Raw genomic sequence first — 12,782 nt, 5'->3', positions numbered from 1 at the left:
TTTTAACAGAACTTTACCTTTGGCCAAATCACATCAACGTAGAAAATGCTGTCAAAATATATTAAAAGTAGCGACCTTGTACGTTAAACACAACAACAACGCACGGCAGGCAGAAACGCATAAACTTCATTTATTCTGAATTGTGTAGGGCATAAAAAGAGAAAATGTTTTTCGAATTTTCATACAGTTTCAACAATTTATTTTGTTATATTCAGACATTGCTGTTTGTATAGCCTTTATGGGTATTCGATGACCGAATAGTGCAGCAATTAATATTGGAAATTTAAAGAAATTGCTTTTATACCATCTGAAGGTCTTCCTTCGCGATCTTGTTTCTTGCATTTGTTTTTCAATGATTTGAAATTTCTCTAAGCAAATTTGTTTCTTTCCATTTCTGACTTATGCTCAAATTTTCTACGTAATGTGTACATATAGTACAGCTGCTACTATGACTCAAAGGATCTTTCACAAACTATACATCGATTTCCTAGGTCCATATCCACGTAGTCGGACAGGAAACATTGGAATATTTGTAGTTGTAGACCACTTATCAAAATTTCCTTTTCTGGCTCTTAAAAAATTAACCACTGATGCAATATGCAAATATCTACAAGAAAAAATTTTTCACGTTTTTGGAGTATCCGAAATTACCGTATCAGACAATGGTGTACAATTTAAGTCTTATCAATTTAAAGAATTGATTAAGAAAAAGAATATTACTCACACTTTAACAGCTGTTCATTCACCTCAGGATAACGCATTGGAACGTGTAAATCGAACTGTTATTGCTGCAATTAGAGCTTATGTCAACGTAGATCAGAAAAATTGGGATGAAATTCTTAGTTAAATTGCTTGTGCATTGCAATCAAGCGTTCACTCTGCGATTGGGATTGAGCCATATTATATCATATTTGACCAACACCTGATTGCAAATGCAAAAAGTTATGTATTAATTAAACAAGCAAAAATAATGGAAGACGGGACGGCAAATTTCTTCAGGGAAGATTCCTTAAATATCATCCGGAAACAAGCTTGCAATCATATTGAAAAGCAGTTTAAGAGAAATGAGAAAAATTACAATTTGAGAACGAAAATGATAACTTACAGAGAAGGACGAGAAAAAGGACAATGTCGTAAATTATCTCCTTTATTTATAAAAGCAAGAGTAAAAAAAAAGTTAGGTAATTCATATTATGATTGAACAATTTAGGAGGCAAATATATTGGGACATATCACGCAAAAGATATACGTCAGTGAAGATCATTAATCATCTTTGTGGCAATTTTTTTTGTTGCCATAAAGGCGGTTCTTCGTAGGGGAATTGTAATAGGCACTGTAATATTGTAACGGCCGCGAACAAACCTCGGGTAGGGTGTCTGTCGGTCTGTATCAACCGCAAGCAGCGGAATAACGGCATGCCGTTAGACAAAATCATGCGATTTTGTGTTACTGCTTATAAATCACGTGATCTTGCGGGATATGTTTTTTTTATTCTTTTCTGTTTTCCTTGTTTACAGGTACAGGCAGAATCGTATGATTTTGCGGTACTCCTTTTTTTTCCTTTTGCTCTTGCAAGCATAGGCAAGAAATCGTATGATTTTGCGGTATTTTTGCTTGCTTTTGCAAGTACAGGCAGAATCGTATGATTTTGCGGTACTCCTTTTTTTTCCTTTTGCTCTTGCAAGCATAGGCAAGAAATCGTATGATTTTGCGGTATCTTTGCTTGCTTTTGCAAGTACAGGCAGAATCGTATGATTTTGCGGTATTCCTTTTTCCTTTGCTTTTGCAATCATGGGCAAAAATCGTATGATTTTGCGGGATCTTTGCTTGCTTTTGTGAGAGTAGCGGCAAGCCGCTATAGAGAGAGCAACAGGAAGAAGAAGAGGGAAATTGAGTAAGAACGAGAAGTTTGTCTGCTTTTTAATTTGAAGATAGAGGAGAGAACAACTTGGGATCTGATGGAGTGCGGACGTGTCCGCGAGTTGTGTCTTCAGTTTTATTAAATAAAAAAAAAAAAAAAAAAGGTTAAACGTTTTTGTGAATCCAAAGAAAAAAAACGCCACTTTAAAGAAGAAATATCCTAAATTTACATTGAGTGATATTTGACAGAAAAATTCATCCAAATTCTAGACCGGTTAATAGCCATAAAAGTTGTGAATTTGTCACCTATTGATAATTAATTCATTGATTTCGTTTGCCTGAATATAAAAAAAAAGGAGAAACAGAAAGAAAGAATATAAAGTTAAACAAGAAGCAAAAAGTTTTTCTACTAAGTGAATAAGGTAGAAAATTGTTGATAAAAAAGGGCATTTATGAACAAATGGCCGTATTTTTTTTTGTTGTTAATTTTCTGAAATTCTTACCAAAATGAAAGTTCAACGGCAAACATTAAGTGTCGAAAAGAAAAGTTGGAAAAAATGTCGCATCAATTAGCTGCGAAAGATTGACAAAAAAAAGGGAGATTTCACGTTGTACAAAATCTCAGGAAACTCCCAGGCGTCAATGAGACAGTTTGTCATATGAAGAAAAAATACCTTTTCATATAAAAAGACTGCTAAAGCAAAAAAAAAACAGTCGTGCATAAATTTCCTAAACATCATTAGTACATAAGTATCTTAAACACATTATTGCTAAAATGTCTTAACCATTATTATTGGAAACTTGGAGTATTTTTGTTGGTTTCATCATTACGTGTTAAGAGGAAAAAAAAAATAGAAATAAAGAAAAAAAAAGGAGCAAATCTAGGTGTTTACTTCAATCCGCATGGATTGGAAGGAAAAAAAAAACTGCTTCCCCAGTTTGTTAACTTGTGAACCACGTACCCACCCGTGCATCCACACACGCAACAATGGAAGCTAAAGTTTGATCCAGGTGAAGAAGTTTCGTAGAAGGAGGGGAAATTGCCGAAGGAGACAGCCACAACATCGCGATTGGATTATATTGTAAGTTGTTTTAGTTTGTTTACTTCCCTTTTTTTTTGTTTTTGTGTCTCCGATGCGTGGCTAAGCGTTACAGCTGCCACCGCTGCAGCTGGGAGAAAAAAGGGGTGTGCATATGTAGGGCAGACGCCAGCGGTTACAGACTGACTTACGGTGGACAGACGGACGGTAGACAACCGACGGGACCTTTTCGTATTTTTTTATTCTTTGTCAGGAAAATATATATACTCTACCGGCAACAAAAGTAGCTAAGACCGTGACAATATTAAAAAAAAAATAAATAAATAAAAGAAAAGCAGTTATTTGTCACAGAGAAAAAAAAAAGAAGAAAATTGAGTTTTCTTGGGGGATAGCGAAAGAAAATTTGGCAGTTGAGAGATTGAGTTATTCGAACGAACAGCTATGTGTTCATTTGAAGTGATTATAAACTCAATTTTGATTTGTCAGTTTTTGGAGATTTTGAAATTTGGTTTTTATTACATTTTTAAAAAGGACTATCATTTCATTGATATTTTTTTCAAAAGGAAAGAAAAAAAGGAAAAATAACAGAAACTTCTTCTTGAAAAAACTACAAAAAGTGAAAATTTATATAGCTATATTGTGAATAAATCTATGTTACGAATTTCGACCCTAACAACACGCAAGCTATAATTCAAAAGAAGAAAATACACAACAAATTCCAATTCTGTCCAGTTGGTTCACTCACACGTTACTAATTGAAATAATTGCGTGGTTCTAAGGATCAATTTCTTACCAATCATCCCTAAGGCGTTGAAAATATCTATCTTCCAAGCGGTTACGTGTCTCATCGAATCAATGAACGACAATTTGTTTTCGTATTTTTTTTCTTATTATTAATCAAAAACTTTAAAATTTATAATCGGATAAAAAATCATATAGCTGCGGCGATGCGCATCGACGTGGTTGTTTGATTTGGTAAGTTTGCTTTTATTTGTTAAATTAAATTAATCTAAATTTGCGAATAACCTTTTCTGTTATAAATCTGAGTAATCTTAATTAAAAATAATTTTATTATTCTATAAATTGTAAATAATTTACTTCTTCTAAAAAAAAAGAAAAAAAAATATAAATGTCCTTGAATTGTGATACCTTTTTTAGATTTTGAATTAGTTTATTTATATTTAACTTAAATAATTTCGTTTTGTTATTTTTTCTATTTCTTTTTTTTGGAAAAATAGCTGGTGAGCCTTCTTGGGGTGACTGAGGGGCTGAGGGTATAACATTGTATTTATCCGGGAAAAAATTTCAAATTAAAAGCAAGCATGTTTTTTTAAAATAATGAAACATATGTGGCGTAAAAAATAAATTATCATGAAACTAAACAAATTTTTTTTACCCATCCCATCCGACGAGCCAGGCCGGAAAACATGCGATAGGGTCATGATTTAAATAAAAATACTTAGATCCTTGCAAAGCTTAAATACTAAATACCTTACAACCCACTGCAATCTATATACCACCCATTGATTCTACAGGTGTTCTTATTTCTAATCTGTATACCACCCATTGCATTCTGTCACAAAACATATGACTATTAAGTTTAATTCTTATGTGGACATTAAGATTTCTGCTAAACGGCTGATCATAAAAACATTTGAAGCGTATTATTTTTTTAAATTATTGAAAAAATGCAATTACGGGTTAATCTAGTGTTTGTTAAAAGCATAAAGAATCAGTTGACAAGCTAAAAGTTATCGCTTATTATTTAAAAATGGATGAAGAGAATCCCACTTGCTTTTTATTTTGCATGCTTATCTTATTGTGAGCGGCTCTTCATTGTTCTTCCTGGGCTTTTTTCCAGCTAGCCAAAACCAACTCGTTGAAATGTATGGAACTGGCAATGTAACAACTAAACCTACAGAATTGGATGGCGTGAAGTAAGCCGGGAACAGCCATTGAATGATGTGCATATTGATAACCCATCAGGTTCTTTAACAGTAAATCAATTTTGGAGTAAATAAGGATATATAAAAAAAATTATATTTTTGATTTATCTGTTTGTTGCAAATAAAAGAACCTCCTCTTATCAGTCGCTTTTATTGACCAAGACAGATTTGCTCTTAACCAAGAATTTTTGTCCGCAGATGATTTTGATGTAAAATTCGAGAAAATCTCAGTTTTCTTGATTGTTTTTATAATTTATATATATTAGTATTCTTTGGTATCTTCAAGCATTCCATATATCACATAAGCCAAGGAATTCATAATTGTCACCATTTTTATTACATTTTGCATACGTTTTCATAGCTCAGAGTACCGTCTTTACATGCGCTCCCTACAGAAGGAAATGCAAAAATCTCTACCAAATTCCCCATCTGAGTCTGTAAAATATACTGAATTGATGGTTCATTATTCGTCCAAGATATTGTACTTTCTATGTTATTCTTTAAATAGCACGAAGCACATTTTGCTGACATATAACATCTACCTCCAGGATCGATGTGGTATAGTTATACTCTCAACACAATATAAAGCATATGAACTAAATACATCAATGAGTCCAGCAGATGTCTATCATATCAATATACTCTTTGTCATATTTCTGAAAGATAGGTCCATTGGCTGATTCTTGAGCATATCCTGTATTTTACAATATCGAATATCTGCTTAATGAAGTCAGCGGAGAAGATTCCATTGACGTGGCCCGACCATCAACGATTCTGAAAATACCCCGGGCAAAATTAAATCGCATTTAACAGAATGCTTTCATTAATCATCTATAGATAAATATGATAAAAGGATCACATGATTGTCTCGCCGATTCGCTATAATCCAACTAATTTACATAACAGCATTCCAATAAAAGAAACAATAATGGGAACGTCGTAAAATATTCGAAGTGATTGGTGTGGCCTGGAAAACAGTTTGTCATTGAATAAGGAATAAATCACGGCGAGAGCTTCAATTTTTTCATACTCTTATCATATACATCGGTAGCCCCATAAAAGTACGGAGAATAAAAAAGCCAAAGCAGCCAAATGCAAAGCTGCGTCCCTATTTATATCAGTTAGATGATTTAAAGCACCCATTCCTAATAAATATGTGGCGGTAGCCACATGAAATCGGCGGCATTAACATTAATCCCGGCTTGTAGCATAACCTGCACAACTGCAGCATGACCTTTGCGACAAGCCCAGTGTATAGGGCGCGGTCCTTGCGTACTCAAACAAGGCAAATCAATAGGCGCTGAATGCTCTATTAAATAGCGCATCATTTCCACATTACCATTTAGAGCCATACAATGAGCTGGGGTGTACCTATGAGATGGTATAACTGATGCATTGAAAAACTTTATCCATGCTAAAAATTGAAATAAAGAGTAACATTTTATGGCATCATTTGAAAAATTTTAAATTTAATAAAACCTTTCCATAATCTACAAAACCTGTGTTCATAATCAAGAAATTAAAGATCTGAACATATGTTTGAAAATTGAACTTGGCGACACTTTTAGATGTAAAACCAGGTAAGACCAAGCGCTTTCTCTATCCAGAATGGTTTTGTGAATGGGAACCAAAGCCGAAATGAAACATAGTGTTATTTTTTGTTGTGGTCTTTTAACACTTGAATAACATTTAAAATTCCGCCGCTGACAATGTTCTTCGCATATTCGGCTATTGTCAAGCTAAAAATAATAATCTATTTCGATTATTATCACGCTTTTCCACACCACCCATGAGGTACAGTGATAGGCGCGTTGCCAATTGCTTGAAATGGCTGGCTCACCTATAGGCCTACAACATTATATACTTAATATAATGGTACCAATTATATTAATTACATTAAATGTCACATTATCACATTACTTTAAATAAATATAACATGCATTATATTTACAATGTTATAAAATAAATCCTATTATCTATAATTAGTTTGTAAAAGACGACACGTTGCGGACCGGTCTCTCCCTCCAATTTTTGCCGCTCAGCGCTAGTTGAATGGTGTATGTTAATAAATTTCTTCTGTGATTATCTCCGTTTTTGCAAGTTCCTTTCTCTTTGAAAAAGGCAATTCGGGAGATAATGGCCGCCACAGCATGTTCCTTTATATTTTTATCCGGCATATATTTTTCTGTTAAGTATAATAGGTGATACACATCTTCAAATACCGTGTTGACGTTTTCTTTAACGAATTCTGTTCTTCAAGTCGATAATTAAATTTTTGGGTGATCTCATAGTCGTCGTCGGTCGATGTCTCCCAGAATTCCTTCTGGAAGGTAATAAAACGTTTCGTGATTTGAATTATTTGCCATGGTACCCGCAACCGTTTTCTAATTGTTGGCGCCATGTTGCATATGAATCGCTCCAATAGGTCCTGGCTTACCCTGTACCCTGAAATTGAAATGTCAGGGTAAGCCCGCAGCTGTTCTTCTACTATCTTGATGAAGTTGATTGCAGTCAGCCGATACCTCCGCCATCTTGTGCTCCTTTTTCATATAATTTATTGCAGTTATTAAATCTTTTTTGTTGTGCTGCCAAGTATTATTATTCAGTTTGTTTCGATGGAAAACGTTGTTGAATTTGGTCATCGCTGGAATAAATCGATATGTCCTCATTATCTTGGGGCCGCCTCTGACCTTTGCGTCTATAGCCGATCTTAAAAACGGTGGCGTGACGTTATCGTAGAAGGGTATGACAGCTTCGGGATACCGCGGCGACGGTGCGACGACCGACAGTAAAACTCCTTTATTTAGCCAGAATCTACATTTGGCTAAGTTCCCATCCTTCAAATATTCGTCTTTTAGCTCGGCTATAATTTTCGTATTGTAGTTTGAGTCGCCTTGCATAATTCTATGAAATCTGGTAATTAAGTGTATGTAATCATGCAAGAGGCGTACCTTGTGCCGCGTTGCATTACTTGATTTTCGAACGTACACTCCGGTTTCAAACCCTCTGAGTGTTCACTTTTGCGCACCGGACCTGTCGTTCACAACTCCCTTTATGTCCAGGCCAATACCTTTTTATTAATTTTATATATTTGTGTAGAATTCTTTTGGCCCCGCGGTAGCGAAAAAATCCATGTATCTCGAGTAGCATATTGAACGCCATCAATATGCTACGCACTCTGAATAACAGAAACCTCTGTATTTTGTCTGCTTCTCCTTCTTCATTGTAGCAGCACCCATACAGCCTGTCTTCTGCTGCCGAATACGTCGTTTCTGGTTTCGTAAACACTTCGTCGAAGGTTAATACGACTACTTTGTCTTCAGGGGTTAATCTTCCTACCACCTCTCGTAGCCCTTCGACATCCGGCAATATCTGGTACACTGTTATGTTGACTGCTGCGTACTCCGGTTCGTTGAGATGACGCCGTTTTGACAATGTCCCTGCTGCCCCCTCTATCAGTGGCTCGTCCGCATAGCGCCGTTTTCGGGATATCCTCGCTGCTGCCTGGGCCGAGGTTGATGGCCCATCGTCTTCGTCTAAATAAGCGGGGCTTCGCATATTAATATTAGTCTGTCCGTGGTCTATTCCTAAGCCTAAAAAGTTCTCCGATTTTCTGTCTACTTCTACTATTATTTTGTGGTCCGCTATCAGTTTTTTAGTCAGTCTGTCGGTTGCGCGACGCAGCCCTAACTGTACCGCATACCATAAAAACGCGCCCAGGTCCGATCGTATTCTCGTTTCTTGTCTGTCTAGTCTCCTAAGTTGCATTTTAATGGACTTGGCCTTATTCTTTACGACTTTCGTTGTAACACAAGTAAAATACTTTATATATGAAGCTTAAATTCATTGCACTATTCTGCCATATTAGCGTTAATGAAGGTAGTTCAGATTGAAGGGTATTTTGTAGTCATTTAATTGAAGAATTTAATTGGATAGGAAAAATTACTTTTCGTTGACTCACTAATCTTTCTCAAATAATAAAAAAGAAAAAAAGAATCCCTAATAATGAAATTGTTGACCCAAGTGTTGAAATTATATTTCAAGTTGTACAAGCCAATATATTGAATATATATTTAACGTTTTGCATCCACCAAAGTTAAATGAATAAATAATAAAGGCAAAGCTCTTTGTGTCGAAGTATGGAATTCAGTATTTTTTACTGTCTTATGCAAAAAACCACAAAAAAGGGATATCTTTTCTAATCATCTTGCGGTTGTGACGACTACTTGTACCCAACTTACGAAATATGAAATGGCGTTTAAGAAATGGAATTATTCGGACAGACAAACAGGATATGGCTGTTCACGGTATTAATTTTGAATCATTACATCTCGTGTAATTAAACATCTGTCACATCTGAGTCCGCAATTAATAAATTAAGGAGCTTTATTTATTTGTGGAAATAAAGAGTATAAATGAAACGAAAAAAAAAAATAATTGTAAAGCGAACAAGACCGATTTGCTGTCTGACACTGTATGGAATTTCTCTTGAAGATGAGTACTTGCTTATTACAATTATACACAATTATAACGATTGGCCGAAAATATGCAATGTTTTAAAAAACAAAATTTTTTTCCCAAAAATATCACGATTTATGCAACATTTTTCCACAAATACACGTTTTGTTTCTTCGCGGCTTGTTTTTGGCCTCATGTAAAGGAGAAAACATCGTCAGGATGGCGTGAGCAAAAAGCAAATTTTCTTAAAAGAGCTTAAGCAAAAAGTCTCTCTCTCTCTTTTAGAGAATACAAAGAAAAACTATCTACCAATCCATTCAATCTAGTAGACAACAATTACGATGAAGATTTCCCGGCAATGAAGACTGAATGAATAAGAGATTCGACTCTAAAGTCAAACAATATTTTAGTTAAAAATCAAAAATTTTCTAAATACCCTAACATATCTAATTTCAACGAATTTAAACTATCCCAAAAAGAATGGAAAAAGCCGTTAGAAAAACCAAGACAACACACAACAAATGCTCTCAATATTCTCTCGCTTAACTTGAAGGTGGAAGACATCTCTGCATTTTCATTGGAAGAACTTTTACATATCCTTAAATCAAAAAAAGAAATCTACAGCAGCGGGTCATGATGGTATTAAATACGAAATGAAGAACTTTAGTTCTTTCCACTTTAAGCCTTTCAACTATGTTATCTGCGATAAATGATCCAAGTTCTACAAGAGTTATCATCCATCTTCATTGAACTTTTGGCTATCAGGCAGGCAATCCTCTATACAACGATTCTTTTTAAATTATATTCCGAAACACGGCAAGAAAAGATAGAAACAAAAGATAGTACAAGATAGAAGATAGTAAGATAGTAAAACAACTATTTTATTAAAAAACAAATTATAAATGAAAGCAAATTTACAAATTAAAATTTACAAATACATTGTATCAAATTATAAAAGAAATGAAAGCAAATTTACCAATTAAAATTTACAAATTAAAATTTACAAATATAAATACATATTATAATAAGGGAGGCAAGTTGAGAATACCCCTCGTGCAGCTTTTGAGTGGCGATGTTACTAGAAAAAAAAAATAATAGAAATATAGCAAATAGGCATCAAATTAAAAGTAAAAACCAAAACCATCAACCAGCTGCCCAATTATAAATAATAATTCACCAGTTATCCTTAGGGATAAACAAATTACCAATAACAACAATAACATTATCATCTCCCACAATAAATCAAGCAGTAACATCAAACAAGGATGAGTCAGTTTATCATCAGCAAGCGTAAATGATGAAGTAACTTCATTCGAAAATGGAACCGTAAGTTTAAAAAATTCAATGTGGCTTTTTGTCCCATTTTTTGTTATCTATAAGTTTTTTCTGCGCTTTAAGACAATGCAAATCTAAATAAGAGATTTTATCATGTTTTATAGAAGATCGAAATTATTTGCAGAATGTACCTATATTTTATATTCATTACAATTAGTTTTTTATTTAGGAGGCTACGGAAATGGCAGTAGCTGAGTAAGTAAGAAAAAATTGCAGTTTAGTAACCTCGCGAAATACTTTGAGCGATTTTTCAATTTTGATCGAGCAGTTACTCTGGTATTTACAGTAATTCATCAAGTTCGACCAGTCGAGGCGGAATGTTATGGAATGTAAACAAAAAAAAAAAAAAACAGAAAAATAGAAAGAAATGCGAACTTGCTTTCATTTTATTATAATTTTTTGATTATCATTTATTATTTATAATATTATATATACTTTCCATATTTTTATCCCATACGATTGATTTAAATATTGTTCGAGCTTAGTGATGAAATGGAAGAAGTTTCAAAGAAGGAATTGAAAGTAATTACTCAAAGTTGAATTGATTAAGGCAGCACGTAATTTATTTGTAATAGTTGCATTACGAAATGTACGTCTTTTAACATATGTCCTATCTGCTTGCTTGCAAATGTACCAAAAAAAAAAAAAAACAAACAAAACAAATACTGAGGATCAGTAATTAATTGCTTTAAATCATTTGAACGGACGGACGGGCGGACAATTACCAAATCGACTTTGAATCTTTTCATGGTTATTATAATTGTGGATATAAAAACAGACAACAGGTGCCTCGTCATCTCATTTGCATTGATCCCAAATCTTGCGTAAAATGTAAATTTTAATGGAAGAGTACACCACTTTGTATGATTCACAAATTACTTTCAGTTTTAGACCAATCCATTTGGAAGCTAAAACTTTATTATAGTTTTCTCTTAAATTGCCAACAGCAATTTCTCCAAATAGTTCAATGCATTTTTTTGCGAGTCAATAGCACGCATTAATAAAAGGACTACATTTTTCTAACCCTCTTCTGCACAATACACCGCTTCTATAAAATTAAATCTTCAGATAGTGGTTAATCAGAAGTGGTTAATAATACCAAAAAAAGGTCTAATTTTTAATATGTTATGATAACACAACACTAACCCATTTAATGCACTTTTACTTTTCTATATTTTCAACAGTTGCTGACAATAGTATGGAGAGCACAAATTGTTATAAACTGAAATATATAAATTAATTTAAAGTTTTTGGTTTTAAATAAGCAAATCGATAACCTGATCAGTGCTAAATAATAATGCGCCAAATAAAGATGATAACAAATGCTTCTCGAGATGCCGATGACATGCAATTAAATTACAAAATTAAAGCAAAAAAGGAATTCACTTACAATTATGAAATTTAGTTTGTAGAAATGAATTAAAATATAATGTTTATATCAACTTTTCGCTTTAATATAGTTTGCTTTTGTATTTAATCACTTATAATTATTTATTTGTTTGAAAAAATTTTTCTTCACTTTTTGCGCTTGTCAAATGGCTTTGGCTTTTGAAAACCGTTAACCGGCCATTTTTTTACGCCAAAAGTAAACAAAAAGAATGAGAATGAGCACAGAGTTGCTTTCGTGTTCATGTACACCATGCCAGAAATTAATAATTTCACCCGGTAAAGATTAGTAAATTTAAAAATTTAAAAATTTTTCATTTTTAAAATAAAGTAGAAAAATCAGTCAAACAAAAAAAATACTCTGAAATATTAATGTAATCAACTAAAACGAAAAGAAATAAATTTGAATAAAATAATATCTTTGATGCAAATATGATAAAAGCAAAAACTTGCAATTCGAATTTATTTTAATACTCGTGCTCAGTTATCTTGAGTTTTATTATCACCATTATTATAATTTAATACTAATGAATTCAAATTTTAGAATAAAAGAAACAATCGAGATGAAACATATCTGGCAATTACTACTACTTCTTTTCATAAGAATGAATAATAAAAATAGAGATGGGCCTCGACGAAATCATCGAGAAAGGGAAAAATAAAGAAAAAAATGAACAAAAATGCATTCGGTACGGTGCTATGCTGAAGTGAAGGGGAGATGAATTTATATTTTTGATACATTTATATAAAAAAGATT

Source organism: Glossina fuscipes, unplaced genomic scaffold, assembly GCF_014805625.2.
Source record: "Glossina fuscipes isolate IAEA_lab_2018 unplaced genomic scaffold, Yale_Gfus_2 121, whole genome shotgun sequence".
Classification (NCBI taxonomy): Eukaryota; Metazoa; Arthropoda; class Insecta; order Diptera; family Glossinidae; genus Glossina; species Glossina fuscipes.
Note: the sequence above shows the minus strand (reverse complement) of the source record.